At 37.9% G+C, this 19,531-nt stretch overlaps 1 protein-coding gene and 1 pseudogene across 5 annotated transcripts in view; one reads left to right on the top strand and one right to left on the bottom strand.

The window, feature by feature from the left end:
• The window catches only part of RABGAP1L (RAB GTPase activating protein 1 like), a 753,436-nt gene that overhangs the window by 32,247 nt on the left and 701,658 nt on the right, over positions 1 to 19,531 (top strand). The window contains exon 1 of one of the 5 annotated variants that reach the window (XM_078441217.2): positions 12,237 to 12,522. The exons of the other annotated variants lie outside the window; for them this stretch is intronic. The gene's annotated coding sequence lies outside the window, so the exon portion shown is untranslated. Of the gene's footprint in view, positions 1 to 12,236; positions 12,523 to 19,531 lie in introns of those variants that run through there. 5 annotated transcript variants of the gene reach the window in all.
• LOC132686932 (claudin-6-like) lies at positions 13,886 to 14,681 on the bottom strand (annotated as a pseudogene).

Below are 19,531 nucleotides of genomic sequence, written 5' to 3' on the forward strand. Positions count from 1 at the left end.
GCAGGCTCCAGGCTCTGAGCTGTCAGCACAAAGCCTGATGCGGGGCTCGAACTCACGAACCGTGAGATTATGACCTGGGCCGAAGTTGGACACTTACCCAACTGAGCCACCCAGGCACCACCCATCTGAACATTTTCAATGAGATTTGTACAGGGCATTATAATTTTCCAACACATTTACTTTCCTTGGGCAATGAAAATATGTTTGTTTTTACATCTGAGAGAGATCAACAATAGTTACAGAATTTAGCTTTGTCTATTTTGTCTACCCTATTGTGTCTCAAAATTAAAAAAAATTAAAAAAAATGTTTTTTTTTTGAGAGAGGGGGAGTGAGTGACTGGGGGAGGGGCAGAGAGAGAGGGAGACACAGAATCCAAAGCAGGTTCCAGGCTCTGAGCTGTCAGCACAGAGCCTAATGTGGGGCTGGAACCCACGAACCTGAGGTCATGACCTGAACCGAAGTCGGAACCTTAACTGAATGTGCCATCCAGGCACACCTACCCTATTATATGTCTTAATAGCAGGTTCTCTGAAAAACAATTTAGGTGTTATATTCCAGTTTACTGTTATTTTTGACTTAAACTAAAATGTAATTCTCATTAACTGCAAAGCATATCTCCTCAAGTTCTTTAACTTTAATGAAGTCAAAACTTTTTTTCTTTCCTTCCCTTCCCTCCCCTCCCCTCCCCTCCCCTCCCCTCCCCTCCCCTCCCCTCCCCTCCCCTCCCCTCTCCTCTCCTCTCCTCTCCTTTCCTTGTTTCAAGAAGAATTCTTTACCCTTTCTCTGACACCTGCAATCTCTTACAGACCTTCTATCTCTATGCCATATTGTCCAGAGGGAGGACAGCTTCTCTCTCCTCTCTACTACATTCTCTTTGTGGGTTTAATCTGATGAGACAGTTTAGTTCTTAAATTCTTTCCTGTACTGTTCAAAGGAAAATGCCATGTTAATTGGCTTAAAGCTCCTTTTGGAACAAAGTGTTACAGTAAAAGGTATTAAGTTAATTGGCTTAGATTCAATTAGAGGCCTGCCCCCTCTCTTCTTCCTGCATCCTTATCCCCACCACCAGATGCTCTGGGGCTGCTGTACAACTGAGGGAGAGAGAGAATGGAAACTAGAAAATACATAATATGGATGTTGGTCATTTGTATTTTTATGTTCTTTAGTTCATTTCTATTGGAGTACTCATCTTTTTTTTTTCTTTCCGTAACAACTTGTTATAATACCATTTGTCATGTTCCAAACTTTTGCCTTTATTTATCTTATTAAAAATTTTTTTTAATGTTTATTTATTTTTGAGAGAGGGGAGCAGACAGAGGGAGACAGAGGTTCTGAAACAGGCTCCACACTGACAGCAGAGAGCCCAATGAAAGGCTCGAACTCAAAAATTGTGAGATCATGACTTGAGTGAGTCATCACTGAGCCACCTAGGCAACCCAACCCAAACTCTAGCCTTTAAATGTTGCTCTTATTATATAATATGCAGAAGTCTTAAAATTTTATGAAGTTACATTTATCAGTCTTTTTATTCATGATTTCTTCCTTTGCGTTATGCTTATTTCTTTCCTACCCTGATAACAGAAATAGTTGTAGTTTTTTTCTTAGTCATTTAACAAAAAATCAAAATCCTTTTGATGTTTGTTTTGAGTTTGGTTTCTGGTAGGTGCCACTTTGAATTTTTTCCCTAATAGCCATTTGTCCCACCACCTTCTTATTGAATAATCCCTCCTTTCAGTAATGTTTTGAATGAACCTGTCCTTCCACAAATGCTTTGTAATTTGCCACTTTTATTGGATACCAAAATCTCATGCTGGGAAGCTCTTGAATTCTCTATTCTGTTTCTTTGATTTGCCTGCAATTTCTTTTATCAGTCTTAAGTAATTTCAATTAATCTATCTGGTGATTATGCCTTCTTTCCCTTAACCCCAAATTTTCTTGATTGTTTTCCCCCATGTTTTCTTCCAGATGTTGACACTACTTTATACATATTTACTGAGTACGTGATATATGTCAAATTTTTTTTTTTTTACATGTGTTAGCATGTTCAGTCCTCATAACAAGCCAATGATGTTGGTGTTATGTCACAATTTTACAGATGAAGAAATTGAGATACAGATGGGTTTAATACTTAGTTTAAGAGCACATTAAAGCTGAGGAACTAGGAATCAAGTGCTGGTAGTCTGACTATAGAGCTCATGTCCTTAACCACTATCCCAAAGGTTAGATCATTGTGTGAATTTTCAAGTAACTTTTTTTTTTTTTTTTTTTAAGTAATCTCTATACCCAACATGGGGCTGAAATCAAGAGTTGCATGCTCTACTGACTGAGCCAAGCAGACACTCCCACAAGAACTGCCTTTTAAAGTTTTGATGGAATTAGATTGAACCTGTAAATCATCTGGCATCTTTACAATATATAGTTATATAATAGTCTGTTTTCTGAATTCTGCTATCCTGGAAAATTATATGTATCTGTGTTTATTGGAGATTTTAAGTACTTAGGTAGAATTAACTAGTATTTTTTGTAAGTACTCTCTGTATAAGAAGTTTATTCTTACTGGCTTTCTGAATGGGTTCCTCTCACCCTCTTTTTGGTGTAATGAGATACTACTGGCCTAAAAGAAAGCTATTGAATTTGTGTATTTTGTATCTGGCAGGCTTGCTTAAAAATAAAAACACATGGGGCGCCTTGATGGCTCAGTCGGTTAAGCGGCTGACTTTGGCTCAGGTCATGATCTCACGGTTGGTGAGTTCAATCCCTGAGTCGGGCTGTGTGCTGACAGCTTGAAGCCTGGACTCTGCTTCAAATTCTGTCTCCCTCTGTCTCTGCCCCTCTCCTGCTCACCCTCTGTCTCTCTTTTTCAAAGTAAACATTAATATGAATAAATAAAAACAATACTGATCATCTGTTTTCATAGAGAATATATTTCAGAAAATGTTTAAAAAAATAAATCTCTAATAATCTGATTTATGTGTGTGTGTAGGGGGTGGATGTATTCTATTTATAGGTAGCTAAGAAAATGTGAAAACTCTAGATAATAGTTAGATACTGCTTTTAGGTTGGTTGAGATTCTTTCCAGGGATTCACGGTCCCTGGGGAGGGAGGCCCAGTTACTTTCTTACTGTACTGTTGGCCAGGAAGCTTTTGCATGGGATTACACCCCTGTCCATGGTAGCGGTGAAGATAGGCATTTTACTTGATGGGCATTGCTGCAGAGGAGATCTGGCCTTTTTCCTCAGGGGCTGATGATGTTATCACAGAAGAGCAGGAAATAATTTTTGTCCTGTGGATGTAAATTGCTGCCTTTGGCATGAGAAAGGCAGAGAGTGTCATTATATAAAGTACAAAACTATCAAATGTGTGAAAGTAGAGAAACATTTGTAATAATAACAACCAGCACTGTTTTGTGTACTTCATGTGCTCTAAGAACTGTTATTTTTCTGAAATCTTTTATTAGTTGGAATAGATTTTCAGTTGATGCTTTCAGATTGTGTAGTTTATATAATAATATTACTATAAAGGTATGCTGGAACAAAACCAGAAATATTTTGACATGTAGTATTCTCATTTTTACATTTTAAACAGTCTATGATTGTAGCTTTGAAGTCCCTATTGTCCTGAGTATTTAGTGCTTTTTAATTTCATTCAGTACATATTTATACAGTGTTTACCATGCGTCAGACATTCTTTTAGGTGTTGGGGAAGCATCAGTGCACCAGACAGATCATCTGTTTTAGTCAGGGTTGGGGAATGTTTGTCAATAAATGAGCAATTAGGATCCCCTCTACTTGACATAAACTCTTACTGATACTCAGTTTTACTGTATTTTTGTCAGAGAAGTATCCTAAACAACCTCTACTCTAAAAATTTGAGTGTGTGTGTGTATGTGGTGTGTGAGAAAATGAACCTTTATGTTTGGCCAGAATGATAGAGTGTTTATGTACATATCTATTAATGAATCATACCAATTAAACTTCATGTCTGTATCCTCATTTCTTAGAAGGCACTTGATTTGTTAACAGCTAATTGTCTTCTGCTTGAATTGTCTGTCAGTTTTTCATTGTATTTTGAACAGTTTTTGCTCTATGGATTTGATATTACACTATTTGGTGTATATAGGCTTTTGACTAAGAGATTTTTCAGTGTGACTTGTACTGCTTATCAATATAAAAATACCTCATTTGTCCTATTTAATGCTTTTAGGCCAAATTATACTCTGATATTGAATCTGCCTATCTCAGTATCTTTTTTATTTTAATTTACCTGATATGATTTGTCCTTTTCCCCCCAACTTTCCATGTACTTTTAAGTATGTCTCTTTGAAGTATATGTTAGCTTGAATCACATGAAATTACCATTTCTATAGGTCAAAAAAAGTCATGTATTGGTGATTTCATATGGTCCAACCATGGTTAGCCACCAGCTTTTTTTTAATTTATTTTAGTACTCATCATATTTTGACCCCATTTAAGAATCTTTTTAAAAAAATTAAAAAAAATTTAATTTTAGAGAGTGCAATCAGGGGAGAGGGGCAGAGGGAGAAAGAGAATGAGAATGTTAAGTGGGCTTCATGCCCAGCATGGAGCCTGATGTGGGGCTCCATCCCATGACCATGGATGGATGGGATCATGACCTGAGCTGAAATCAAGAGTTGGACATTCAACTGACTGAGCCACCTAGGTGCCCCAAGAATCGTATTTTATTGACTTATCAACGTTTATTCATATTTAAAAAAAATTTTTTTAACGTTTATTCACTTTTGAGAGACAGAGCATGAGCGGGGAAGGGGCAGAGAGAAGGAAACACTGAATCTGAAACAGGCTCCAGGCTCTGAGCTGTCAGCACAGAGCCCGACGCGGGGCTTGAACTCATGACTATGAGGTCATGACCTGAGCTGAAGTCAGACGCTCAACTGACTGAGCCACCCAGGTGCCCCCGTTTATTCATCTTTTGAGAGACAGAGACAGAGCATGAGTGGGGCAGGGGGAGGGCAGAGTGAGAGAGGGAGACACAGAATCCGAAGCAGTCTCCGGGCTCCGAGCTGTCAGCACAGAGCCCAATGCAGGGCTTGAACCCATGAACCGTGAGATCATGACCTGAGCTGAAGTCAGCCTCTCAACCAGCTGAGCCACCCAGTTGCCCCAAATCTCTTACTTTTTTTAATTCTTTAAATTTTTAAAAATGTTTTTATTTATTTTTGAGAGAGAGAGAGAGTGTGTGTGTGAGTTAGTGGGTGGGTTAGAGGCAGAGAGAGAAGGGGACAGAGGAACTGAAGTGGGCCTGATGCGGGGCTCAAACTCATAAACTGTGAGATCGTGACCTGAGCCATAGTTGGCCACTTAACCAACTGAGCCACCCAGGCACCTCTCAGGAATCTTTTAATAGATAGATAATATAGATACCAACAATAAGTAGCATTCATTAAGTTCTTAAATGTATTGTTTGTTCTAAGCACATTACTTATGCTAGCTCGTTTTATATTTACAACAGTTCTGCGGGGGGGGGGGGGTGGGTAACATGATCCTCCCTATTTTATAGCTTAAAAAAAATTAAGACATGGGGAGATTAAGTAATTTGCTCAAAGTCATAAAACTTGTCAGGGTAGAGGTTGTGATTCAAAACCAGTTATTCTCAGCTGTCAACGCTGACCACCTTGGCTTTGGCACCTATTAAGTTGAACTCTGAATGAGCATTCAATTGGTAGTAACCATTTTGTTCTCCCAGGTGTGATGGTGATGGTGGTGAATAAATCTGCATGAACAGGCTTCAGTTAATTATAAATGCCTGGTTCTTTCAGTAGGATTATACACCTCAGAGACTGATTCTAGGAAATTGACCTGTTGGTTCTGTGCTGTTCCGGGGGAAAAGTGCTGAGATTGTTATCACTTACCTAGCAGCTGGAGGGAGGCATGCACTAGATAGTCTTTTGAATAGTCAGGAAAGGCTAGAAAGTTATAAAAACAATAAGCAATGTGAAGAGATAGCAGATTAGAGGTTGCTGGGGATAAGGAGGAATGGGGAGCGACTGCAAGTGGGTAAAGAGTTTCTTTTTGGAGTGATAAAAATGTTTTGAAATTAGACTGTGGTGATAGTTGTACAACCTTGTGAATGTACTAAAACCCACTGAATTGTTTTTATTAAAATTTTTTTTAATGTTTATTCTTGAGAGAGAGTGCACGTGTGCGCACACACATACACACGAGTTGGCGGGGGGGTGGAGAGAGAGGGGGACAGAGGATCCCAAGCAGGCTCTGCACTGACAGCAGTAAGCCCGATGTGGGATTCAGACTCAGGAACCATGAGATCGTGAATGGAACCAAAGTCTGATACTTAATTGACTGAACCACCCAGGTGCCCCTCACTGAATTGTTTTTAGAAAGAAGAAAAAAGAGCAATGTGAGCTTTTTGGCAAATGCTGCAGCCCTTTGGGTGGGGACTGAAGGCCAGGGGAGCTTGCCCCTCTTATGGGGAGGATGTATCTGACTTACTACTTTATTTTTAAAAATAAGCTTTATGTTTTAGAGCAGTTTTAGGCTCACAGCAAAAGTGAGCGGAAGACACAGATTTTTGTATATACCCTCTGCGTTCACACATGCGTAACCTCAATTATCAACATTTCTCATAGGATGATGGTACATTTGTTAGAATGGACGAATCTGCATTGTTACCGCTCAAAGTCCATAGTTTACATTAGGGTTCACTTTTCCTATGAATTTGGACAAATATATAATGACATATATCAACTATTTTAGTGTCATACAGAGTGTTCTCATTGCCCTAAAAATCCTCTTTTTTGTTCTTTGCTTCCTCAGCTCTTGTCAACCATTGATCTTTTTACTGTCTACATAATTTTGTCTTTTCTAGAATGTTACATAGTTGGACTCCTACAGTGTGCAGCTTTTTCACACTGGCTTATTTCACTTAGTAATGTACATTTAAGTTTCCTACATGTCTTTTCATGACTTGATAGTTTATTTCTTTTTAGCTCTGAATAATGTTTCATTGTCTAGATGTACTACAGTTTATCCATTTGCCTACTGAAGGGCTGTAGGGCAGAAGGACTTTGTTGCTTCCAGGGTTTGGTAATTATCAGTAAGGCTGCTCTAAATATCCATGTGTGGGTTTTTGTGTGGACATTATCATATTTTCAACTCCCTTTGGTAAATACCAAGGAGTGCTGGATTGTATGGTCAGAGTATGTTTCATTTTGTAAGAAACTGCCAAACTGTTCTCCACAGCGGATGTCCACTTTTCATTCCCTCCAGTAATGAATGGGAATTCCTGTCACTCCGTATTCTTACCAGCATCTGGTCTTGTTACTATTCAGGATTTCAGCCCTTGTAATAGGTATGTAGTGGGATTTCATTGTTTTAATTTGCATTTTCCTGATGACATATGGAGCTTCATCTTATTTCATAGGCTTCGTTTTCATACGATTATTTGCCATGTTTGTATCTTTGATGAGGTAGGTGTCTGTTAAGATCTTTGTCCATTTTAAAAATCAGGTTATTTTCTTACTGAGTTTTGAGAATTGTTTATTTTGGATAAGTTTCCTTTGTCAGATATCACTATTGCAAATATTTTCTCTTAGTTTGTGGCTTGTCTTTTCATTCTCTTGACAGTATCTTTGCAGAGTGGAAAATTTTAATTTTAATGAAGTCCATCTAATCAGTTTCTTTAATGGCTCATGCCTTTAGTGTTGTATCTTAAAGTCATCACCAGTCCAAAAGTCATCTAGATTTGCTTCTGCGTTATCTTTTATAAGTTTTATAGTTTTGATTTTACATTTAGGTCTGTGATCTATTTTGAGTAATTTTTAAAAAATGTTTATTTTTGAGAGAGAGAATGAGAGAGAGAATGAGAGGGGGAGGGGCAAACAGAGAGGGAGACACAGAACCTGAAGCAGGCTCCAGGCTGTGAGCTGTCAGCACAGAGCCCCACTCGGGGCTCAAACTCAGGAGCTGTGAGATCATGACCTGAGCTGAAGTTGGATGCTCAACTGACTAAGCCACCCAGGTGCTCTAATTTTGAGTCAATTTTTGGGAAAGGAGTAAGGTCTGTGTCTGTATTCCTTATATTCTGGCATGTCCAGTGTTTCTGTACCAATTGTTAAAAAGGCTGTCTTTTCTCCATTGTATTGCTTTTGCTCCTTTGTCAAAGATTGTCCGACTATATATGTATGAGTCTATTTCTGTGCTCTGTATTTTGTTCTGTTCATCTATTTATCTGTTCTTTTGCCAGTAACACATTATCTTCATTACTTTCTCTTTATAGTAAGTCAGGTAGTGTCAGTCCCCAGATTTTGTTCTTCAGTATTGTATCAATTGTTCTGGGTCTTTTGCCTCTTTCTGTAAGCTTTAGAATTAGTTTTCGACGTCCATAGGGCATCTTTCTGGGATTTGGATTGGGATTGCATTGAATCTATAGATCAAGTTGGGAGGAACTGACAGCAATATTGAGTCTTCCTATACACAAACATGGAATATCTTTCCGTTTCTTTAGTTCTTCTTTGATATCTTACATCACAGTTTCCTAGCTTTTCCTCATATACGTCTTGTATATAATTTTTTAGATTTATACCCAAATATATAATTTTTGGAGTCCTATTGTAAATGGTATTGTGTTTTTAATTTCACTTGTTCATTGCTGGCATATAGGAAAGTGATTGATTTTTATGTTAACCCTGTAGCCTGCCACTTTGCTGTAATTGCTTGTTTTAGTAATTTTTTGGTCAGTTCTTTCAGATTTTCTACATAAACAATTATGTCATCTATGAACATATTCTTTATCAAGTTGAGGAAGTTCCCTTAATTCCTAGTGTACTAAGAGTTTTTATTATGAGAGTGTTAGATTTTGTGAAATGCTTTTCTCCATCTACTGATATAATCATGTGATTTGTCTTTTGTAGCCAGTTGATGTGATTTTTGATTGTTGGATCAGTTTTGCATACCAGTTTTTGCAACTGTCACCCAGAAAACATCTCCAGATTGCCTGGTCTGGTGGCTAGCAGGGCTTATCCTTGTGGTCCCACAAGACTGTCTATATTTATGTACTTGAAAACCTGCTGCCTGAGGGTCTGGCTTCTAATCAACCTGAATCTAGGTGCTGACTAATATTCCCTCCTGCTCCCCATTTTGGGACACAGACAGGTCTCAGCATATCCTCAACAACTGGGAGCTATTAAAAATAAAATAGGCTGAGGTACCTGGGTGGCTCAGTTGGTTAAGTGTCTGACTCTTGGTTTCGGCGTAAGTCATGATCTCAGGGTTTGTGAGTTCCAGCCCCCCATTGGGCTTGGTGCTGACAGCACGGAGTCTGGGATTCTTTTTCTCCCACTCTCTGCCCCTCCCCTGCTTGTGTGTGCCCTCTCTTTCCCTAAATAAATAAATAAATAAATAAATAAAGTGCATGCCCTCTCTCACCCCAAACAAACAAACAAACTAAAAGAAAAATAGGCTGCTTGGACAATCACAAAGGTTCAAGAGACAACCAGTATGATTGAATGATAAGGTTCATCTCTTACATGAGACCACTCTTTCAAGAGTGGGAGACGTGGCAGTTTTATCTAAAACAGGAATAAACATAGAAAGTCAAAATGAGGAAAAAGAGGAGTAGGTTCCAAATGAATAAGATAAAACCTCAGAAAAATGGCTTAATGAAACGGAGATAAATAATTTACATGATAAAGAGTTCAAAGTAATAATCATAAAGATGCTTACTCAACTTAGGAGAAGAATGGTGAACACAGTAAGAACTTAAAGAGTTAGAAAATATAAAGAAGTACCAAATAGAAGTCACAGAACTGAAGAATACAATAACTGGTCTGCAAAATATAATGGAGGAGTTCAACAGCAGGCTAGATGAAGCAGGAGAAAGGATCAGTGAACTCAAAGATAGGGTAGTGGAACTCATTCAATCAGAGCAGGAAAATGAAAAGAGAATGAAAAAAAGTGAAGCTAGCTTAAGGGACCTATGGGACAACATCAGGTGGTCTAACATTCATATTATAGGGGTCCCAGAAGGAGAAGAGAGAGAAATGGGCAGACTTATTTGAAGAAATGGTGGCTGAAAGCTTTCCTAACCTAGAGAAGGCAATGGGCAATTAGATCAGGAAGTCTAGAAAGTTCCAAAAAAGATGAACCTAGAGAGACCCACACCAAGACACATTATATAATAAAATGTCAAAAGTTAAAGAGAGAATCTTAAAAGCAGCAACAGGAAAACAACTTGTTACATGCAAAGGAACTCCTATAAGATTATCATATTTTTTTAGCAAAAACTTTGCAGGCTTGAAGGGAGAGGCATGATATATTCAAAGTGCTGAAGGAAAGAAACTTCCACCTGGCAAAGTTATTCAGAATTGAAGGATATGAGATAAAGAGTTTTCCAGACAAAAGTAAAGGAGTTCATCATCACTAAATCAGCCTTACAAGAAATGTTAAAGGAACTTCTTTAAGCTGAAGATGAAGTTCCCAAGGTTGTAACAAGAAAACATATAAAAGTATAAATCTCACTGGTAAACCTAACTATATAGTAAGGTAGTTGACTAATCACTGACAAAGTTAGTTTGAAGGTTAAAAGACAAAAGTAGTAAAAATAACTATAACTACAATAATTAGTTAAGGGCTATACAAGATAAGATGTAAAAGGTGCCACCAAAAACATAAAAGGCAGAGTACAGGAGGATAAAATATAGAGCTTTAGAATGCATTCAAATTTAAATTGTTATCAACTTAAAATAGATTGTTACAGGTTGTTATATATAAGCCTCATGGTAACCACAAAGCAAAAATATATAGTGGATACACAGAAGATAATGAGAAGGAAATCTAAGCATACCACTAAAAAAAAAGCTCATCAAATCACAAAGGGAAAGAGCAAGAGGAGAGAGGAATTACAAAGCCTTTAGAAAACAATAAAATGACAGTAAGTACAGATCTATCAGTAATTACTTTAAATGTAAATGGACTAATTTTCCAATCAAAAAGCATAGGGTGCTGAATGGATTAAAAAAAAAAAGATCCATTTATATGCTGCCTACAAAAGACTCACTTCAGATGTGAGGACACAAACACACTGAAAGTGAAGGGATTGAAAAAGATGTTCCATGCAAATGGAAACCTCTCAGACTTGCCCACGCTGAGCCTCAATTACGGTTTAAGTTTTCCTACCTCAGCACTGATTCCCGTGGAAGTTTCTGCTCCAGTGGGTTATGATTCTCTATATTTACCTGACAGTCTGTTCAGTTTTGGGGGCAGCAGTTTGTCATGTCACTTCACCTATCTTTTGGAGCTAAGAACAGTTGTTGATTTTTTAATTTGTATAGCTTTTTACTGGTTATTAGCATGAAGTGGCTATTTCTGAGCTTCTTAAATTTTTTTTTTCAACGTTTTTTATTTATTTTTGGGACAGAGAGAGACAGAGCATGAACGGGGGAGGGGCAGAGAGAGAGGGAGACACAGAATCGGAAACAGGCTCCAGGCTCCGAGCCATCAGCCCAGAGCCCGACGCGGGGCTCGAACTCACGGACCGTGAGATCGTGACCTGGGTGAAGTCGGACGCTTAACTGACTGCGCCACCCAGGCACCCCCTGAGCTTCTTAATATGTAGAACTGGAAACCAGAAATCCAGCTTTATTTTTGTGTTCTTACATTTAAGGAAATTTGTGGTTTTTTGCCTCTGTTTGTTAATTGTTTTCAGTCACGATTAGTATAGTGCAGAATCATTTCACTTTCATATGACAGGCTTTTGGTTTTCCTTTCACATCCATCTGGCTTTATGTTCTTAAAATTTTACGTGTTTTTGCTGTTGCCTTATTTCTGCTATCTCTTTTTGTGTGAGTAGATTATGGTTCTTAATTCTTTATCCAAGTAATAGAGAAGATGATACACGGTTTCTTTTTATTCTACTACTGGTTACATATGTGTTCTGTAAAAACATTTGCAACAAACTGTTTCTTTAATTTTCAATATGGAGATTCAAGATATAGTTGATTTTCTTTATTTGTGGTAGTTATGTTCTTACACAGCTACTACAAACACTGAATTAGCAAATACTAAAGTAGTTCCTAGGGGACATGTACAATTAGGTTCCTGTGAGCTTCTAGTCACAATGTTTTTATCAACCGATGAACACATTACCTTGCTTTATGTATACTTCTGTTTAAAGCGATCTTTAATATATGTTTAATATGAAGATTTAACTCATGGCTGAAGGAAGCTTATCTAATGCAGTTTTTTCATATGTCACATCATCATGTTCTTGTGCTTAGGAACACCAGACAGCCCTTCAGCACTATAGTTGGGGACATTTGAAATAGTAAAATGTAAAAACATGACAATAAATAGACTGTGAAAAGGACACTTGTTTAGAGTTTGAGAGCTGAAACAAGAAGGAAGAGCATTGCCTTGTTCACCTTCAGCTGGAAGCATGTGTATTGGGCGACTCAAATTTTTTTGCCACATTGTGCATGTCTGCAAATAACTTCTAAAATGCTGTAAATATTGATTTTGGGATTACAGGTAAGTTTTAGTAAGTGAATTTACAAATACAAAATCTGTGAATAGTAAGGATCAACCATATCTGTTAACTCTGAAGGTAAAAAATCTTATGTATGTAAATGTGTATCTATTTTTTGTCTTTCTTGTTAGGGTTTTGTTGATAACTCTGTTATTTTGACCCAAAGTGTTATTTTTCAGTGTGTAAAATCAGTTTTTTCAGGAATTTTTTACATTTAATGTCTTATGACTCATCAACAGTAGTTGTTTAGTCTTAGTACTGTGTAATCGATTTTATTCACTCTTTGTTCTTTGTAGACTAGCTTCCATGTCTTTTTAAATTTTGTTTCTTGTTAGCCTGAAATATATAGTTGGGTAATTATCTTCATGAAGAGTTTATCATATGAGTGTTCTCTTTTCTGAATTTTTGTCCAGTTGAGAAGCAGTTGGTCTTGTATGTGTATAGGTATGGGGTTCTTGGGTTTTGATCTTTCTGTTTCACTCTGAAAATTTAAGGATTGCTTCATTATAATTTGTGTTGTACTTTCTAAGAGGAAAGGTTTAAGTCTGAGATTAATAGAAGTCTGTTCTCCCTGGTCCTCATTCTCCTCCCCTCTTCTCCTTTTCGTAGATAATTCTTTATCACTCCTTGTTTTTCTGTAGGATTTCTAAAAAACATTTTTACTAGGCTGTATCTAGGTTTTAGCATGTTTTAATTATTTTTTCCTTGTGTACTCAAAATCTTTAGATGTCCCATTTCAGGTTTTCCTTCAATTAGAAACATTAGAAACATTTCATGTATATACATATACATACGTACATACACACACACACATATGAAACAGAACATGCTTTATTTAGCAAAAACTGGTGAGTGTGTATGTGGGAAGGCATGGCAGTAGTGTGCAGGGGCTGAAGGTGAGAGGGTCAGGGTGCATAGCATGGCTGAGATGTGACTCAGGATAGAGGAGCTAGAGGTCAGAAGACTGAGTTGGGCATTCTCTGGTAACTTATCACCTGGTCTTCTAAAGGCTATCAGGCTCAAGAGCCCCTGGGGTTTCTAGAGGCCTGACCAGTAAGGAGGGACTTCAGGGACAGTCTGAACAGCAGGCAGCCTTCACAGTGGTCCACAGCTCCAGGATGGCCTCCAAGATGGGGATGTCCAGGGTGGAGAAAGATCCAGAACCTGAAGCATCACATCCTTGGCTCCATCATTCAAAGGTGAGAAATACCAGCAGCAGAGCCCAGGAGAGTGTCTGAATTTCTTGGTTAGGTTATCAGATTAGAAGTATACTCCCTCCCCCCACAAAAGTGTGTGCGCACGTGTGCGCACACACACACACAGATAAAAACAACCACAAGCTGTCTGGATCACTATGTTGATGGCTGCAGGTCAGGGGATTAGGCTGTATTGTCACGGGAGTCCCCACTACCCTACTGGAATTAGACATAATTCTTAATGGGGTATTTGGAGGGACCCCAAGAGGTGACATGTGTGGCAGACACCAAGTATCGGGCCATATAATGGTATCCACTGTCCCCCTCCTGCCCCCCCCCCCCCCAGAAGGGCAGGTGTGGCACAGTAGCCCCTCGCTCAGCAACAAGAGGCGAAGAGTTGCTCTACCTAGAAGGAGGAGGCCCCCACCTCTGGCTTTTGGGCCTTGAGCACCCATGGGTTGTTGAAGTCCCGGATGATGGTGTGGGCTGTCTAGCAGATGGGGATCAGGGTCAGGACTTCTGAGATGACAAAGATGATCCTAGAGAAAAGCATCAGACAGGCTTTGGACTCCTTGTCTTCCATGCAGGTGGTACCCTTGGCTCTAGTGAGGTGGACCAACGGACCAAGGAGAGCCAACAGGAGGGTGATGACGCAAAGGGCGCAGACAGTCTGCAGGTCCTGGGGCAGCATTAGCAGTGGGTTGTACGCTTTGTACTGCATCTGGCCTGTGCTCTGCACCATGCAGGACATCCACGGCCCCTCCCATGCCACCTGGGCCACCATGGTGATGTTACTGATGAAGGCAGTCACCATCCACAAGGGACAGGGCACAGAATGCAGGAGCATTCATCCAGCCAAGCAGGGTTAGGATGATCTGCAAGATCTGCAGACCACCGGAAGCCACAGCAAGTTTAAAGTTGAGAGGAGCTACAAAGGAGCCCACAGGGATGTGTAGGAGCCGCCAATATTATATATTTTAGAGAGACATTGTATGGTGGTTAAGACTATAAACTGAGGAGCCAGATTGCTTGGTTTCCAATTCCTGCCATGATACTAGTGTCTTTGGGCAAGGTTCTTACCATTTTGTGCCCTAGTTTACACATCTGTAAAATGGAGATAATAACAGACTTACTTTAAGATAGAATTAAAAGAGTTTATGTAAAGTGCTAAGAATAGTAACTGGTATAGTTAGGAATTGTTTTTATTATAGGCTTTATTACTATTCTCTCTTCAGCTTCCTCCCCCCGCCCCGGAATTGTTATTTTTTTAAATTTATGATTGCCTGTTTGGGATCTGATCTCCATATTTCTCTTACCTCAGTGTTTGTATTTCTTAATTTTTTTGTCGAATCTAGGATAAATGTTTGATTTTTTTGTCTTGTTTCTTTACTAATTTGTTCTGGTGGAATATCTAATCCAGACCTGGTGTGGTTTTGCCTTTGTTAATCATTTTATTTTGTTTCTGTACAATTTCTCCTAATCTTCCTTCTTCATAACTTCCTGCTCTAGTTTCACGTATATAATTTTGTTTTGAGCGTCAGTTAGAAATTTTATAAACATGTTTTCCTGTATCTTACAGTAAATATATTTCTGAAGAAATTTGGTTTATTTAGTCAAGTGTCCATAATTTGAATTGTAGTATCTTTTTGGATGTGAGGTTTTTTTCTTCTTCATTTTTATAGTGGAAAATCTCTGTTAGCCCAATATGGGTCATAACATAAGATAGAATTTGAGATGTATTATAAGAGATGGATCAAACTAAATCTTTAAATAAGTTGAAGGTAAGTGATACTGCTAAGACTCCTGTAATAACTGAGCCAGGGTTCACAGTATCATAAAAACAATAAATGATAGTCACTAATATGTATTCAACTTTTTTTTTTTTTAAAGTGCCAGGAAGTATGCTCAGTGCTTTTACATGCATAATATCATTTAATTTTACCCCCACAGCTCTTAGGTGGATTATTGTTTTTGCTGTTTTAAACTTGATGAAGTTGAAGGTTAGAGAGATTTACTTAAGGTCATACAATTTGTAAATGGTGGAGGCAGGATTAAACTCAGTTGTGTGTATGCCGACTCTATTGGTTGAGGGCTTAACAGGCTTTAAGGCCTTAATTGTCAATATTTATTAGGGCTTGAACTCTTATAAGTAGGTTTAGTCCCAAACTCAGACACTGCCCCATCTCACCCATGGTGGATGGTGGGAGCTGTGTTTAGATTCCTCTTGGTGAAAGAATTCCTCAATGCTCCACTTAATATACTTTGAAAAACCATGGAATTTGTTCACTTCTTAATTTGGGTTATTCATAAATAACTCCTCTGATGCACACAGGTAATCCTTCTCATTGCTGTACTACTTTATTACTTGTTTCTTAAGCAGAACACAGTACTGCTGATGTCTTGCTTTTAAAAAATCTGTTGTGGTCTATATAGATATTCTTGGAGTTCTGGGCATATGGTTGGCACCTTTTCCTGGAGAGCAGAGAACCCCAGTTTGTATGAATGTATTTTCTGTTTTTTTTTTTTTTTTGTTTTTTTTTTTTAACAATTTTAAGATGGTTTTATTAATTTAAATTTTGAGAGAGACATGGTACGATTGGGAGAGGGGCAGAGAGAGAGTAAGACACAGAATCTGAAGCAGGCTCCAGGCTCTGAGCTGTCAGCACAGAGCCCGAAGTGGGAATCCAACCTACAAGCTGTGAGATCATGATCTGAGCTAAAGTTGGACATTTAACTGACTGAGCCACCCCAGGCTCCCCTATATGAATGTATTTTCATTGTTTGCCATATTCCCTGTCACTTAATAATTGTTAGTTGAATGAGTACTGTATAAATTAAATTAGATAAGGAGATTCCAATAGTGTAAGTCCTTCAGGATGGGCATATTTAATGCGGTTGAATATGAATATCACAATCAGCTAGGAACTTTTTTCACAATACAGATTTTTTTTTTTTAAGTTTATTTACTTAGAACAAGCTCAGGAGGGGCAGAGAGAGAGAGAGAGAGAAAGAGAAAGAGAATCCCAAGCAGGCTCTACCCTGCCAGCACGGAGCCCAATGCAGGGTTCAAACTCACAATCTGTGAGGTCATGACCTGAGCTGAAATCTAGAATTGGATGTTTGACTGAGCAGGCACTGCTTCACAATGCAGATTCCTATTATGACTAGTCCTTTTTCCTTTAACTATCCATGATATTTGGGATTCAGGAAAAGAATGGTTCTAAGGGGTCGAGTACATTTGGAGACTGTAAAATGATTGAATGTTTGTTTGTTGTTGTTGTTTTTTTTTAACGTAGGCTCCATGTCCAGCACAGAGCCCAACGTAGGGTTTGAACTCATGACTCTGATAACAGACCTGAACTGATGCTTAACTGAGCCACCCAGGCGCTCCATTTGAATATTTCTTTTCTTCTTCTTGTTTTAAAGTTCATTTGAGATGGAGAAAACATGAGTGGGGTCAGGGAGGAGAGAGGGAGAGAGAATTCCAAGCAGGATCTGTGCTGACACAGCTCAGAGCCTGACATGGGGCTTGAACTCATGAACATGATCTGAGCTGAAATTAAGAGTCAAATGCTTAACCAGCTGAGCCATCCAGGTGCCTCTGAATAGTTCATGATGAATAATTGCTGCTTTTTTTTTTTTTTTTTTTTTTGATATTTAGGTGTTTGTGCTGTAATGATTAAAGTGTGTATACGGTTTAGATCTTGTTTATAATAACTTTTAAGGGTTTCATGAAGTAATAACACATTATTGTCTAGTTCATTATGGAGTTATTTACTGTATTAAACCAGTCCTATAATGACTTTGCAGATTGTGATATTACTTTTGTCTTTTAGAACAGGAGAGACATAAATAATCCCTAGGTTGAAGGACTTGACTTAACGAGAGCAAATTTACGATAGGTGAATTTTTAACTCTTTGAAATGTGGTATAGTATTTTGGTTAATTAAGATGATTGTTTAGGTTACATGAAAACAAATCTTTATAAAATGAAAGTATTTGCAGTAATTAAAAAGGAATGAGATTATTTTGATCAGCAACAGGGTGCCTTGTACTGCACTGGGAATTAATGGCATAAAAATATCTCTGGTACCTATTTCAGTTTGTTTTTATTAAGAATTTGAGATTTTGTGGCAAATAAGAGTAGAGGCAAGAGAAAAATCAAACTAAAATAGGTACTCGAGATGTTTTTATATAAGCTCTTATGTAGGTGGTAGCTAAAAATCTGGTATTCCTAGAATGTGAAACACATATATCACATCTTACTCTTTGGCACATTAGCAGGATAAGCTGGCATAAATAACAGCTTCTTTTCCTGATGGGAAATTTTATGCCTTTTTGTACTTTTAGTCCATTAGATTTTTATCTCTACTTGAATGTGAATTTAAAGAAACCCAAACATTTATCTGTACACAAGCTAGATGGGTGGCTCTAAAAAAATTGTTTTAATTGTATAACCCCATAGGCTAATATCATTGGACTAGAGCAGACTTAATTAGCTGGGGAGATTGTTGAAACTGGTTCTAGAGGTGATAGAAATTATGTTTTGAAGGATTCAAGTTTTGTATATCTAGTTTATACTACCTTAGCATTTCTAAGATTTGAGTTTTCTATGCCTTAAAAATTTTTTTATTTACTTGACCTTTTCTGGGATTGAGATAGTGTTTGTTTCCTGCTGTATTTGTTTTCTAGTCAAATTGGTTCTTTATATTTTATTACTATTCCTTCTAATTATGTTTCAGTGTTATTTGGTACATAAAATTTCAGCCACATTTTCTTGTCCCTTTTGATTATATTTTGCATTTATATGAATGACCTTTGTAGAATAAAGTATGGTGCCTTTTATCTTGTTGAAAGATGAAAAGCCTTTTGAGGTGGTCCCCTTTCTGTTCCAGTCGTTCAAATCTGAGATCACTGTGCTATCACATTGCAGGCCATTTTTCCTTGACACTGAAGGAGGGCCTCACTTTGGTCATTTTCTTTTGTTTTAATTTGCTGTTGTCATTATGGAAGTTTCTAGGAACTGTTCTTTAATTTTGACATGTACTTTATTTTTTTCATCATATATTTGGGTGTCACGTGCTAGATGCTAAAGGAAATATAGGCTTTGTTTTTGTGGGTTTTTTTTTAAACTTACTTTCCATACTATTTATTTTTTTCTTCTATTTTGGCACATTTTAAGCATATAAAATACAAATTTCAAGCATAAAAAATTAGGGCGAATGATATAATATATAATCCTGTAACCTCTTATCAACTTTAGCAGTTATCAAATGATGACCAATCTAGTTTCCTCTGGGCCCACCCAGATTTTATGAAACAAATCTCAGACATCATGTTATTTAATTTGTAAATATTCACTATGCGTTTCCAGAAGACAAGGATTCTTTCATAACTATACCACCATTTTCATACTCAGAAATATTAACAATCATTTCTTAATATCATTGATTTGTCACTGTTCTCATTTTCCTTGCATAAATGGGAAATTTGGTGTGGAGGTCTCTAATATTTTAGTTTACTGTCTTATTTATTTTTTATTTTTTAAATATATATTTTTAATGTTTATTTTTGAGAGAGAGATAGAGAGAGACGCACAGCGAGAGCGAGAGTGAGCCTCTGAAGCAGGCTCCAGGCTCTGAACTGTCAGCATAGAGCCTGTCCTGGGGCTTGAACTCAGGGACTGCGAGATGATGACCTGAGCTGAAGTTGGAGGCCTAACTGAAGTTGGATGCCTACCTGATTGAGCCACCCAGGTGCCCCTACTGTTTTCTTTTAAAAGTTACCTCAGGGGCACTTGGGTGACTCACTTGGT

The sequence above is a fragment of the Panthera onca genome, chromosome F1 (genome assembly GCF_046562875.1).
Source record: "Panthera onca isolate mPanOnc1 chromosome F1, mPanOnc1 haplotype 2, whole genome shotgun sequence".
Lineage (NCBI taxonomy): Eukaryota > Metazoa > Chordata > Mammalia > Carnivora > Felidae > Panthera > Panthera onca.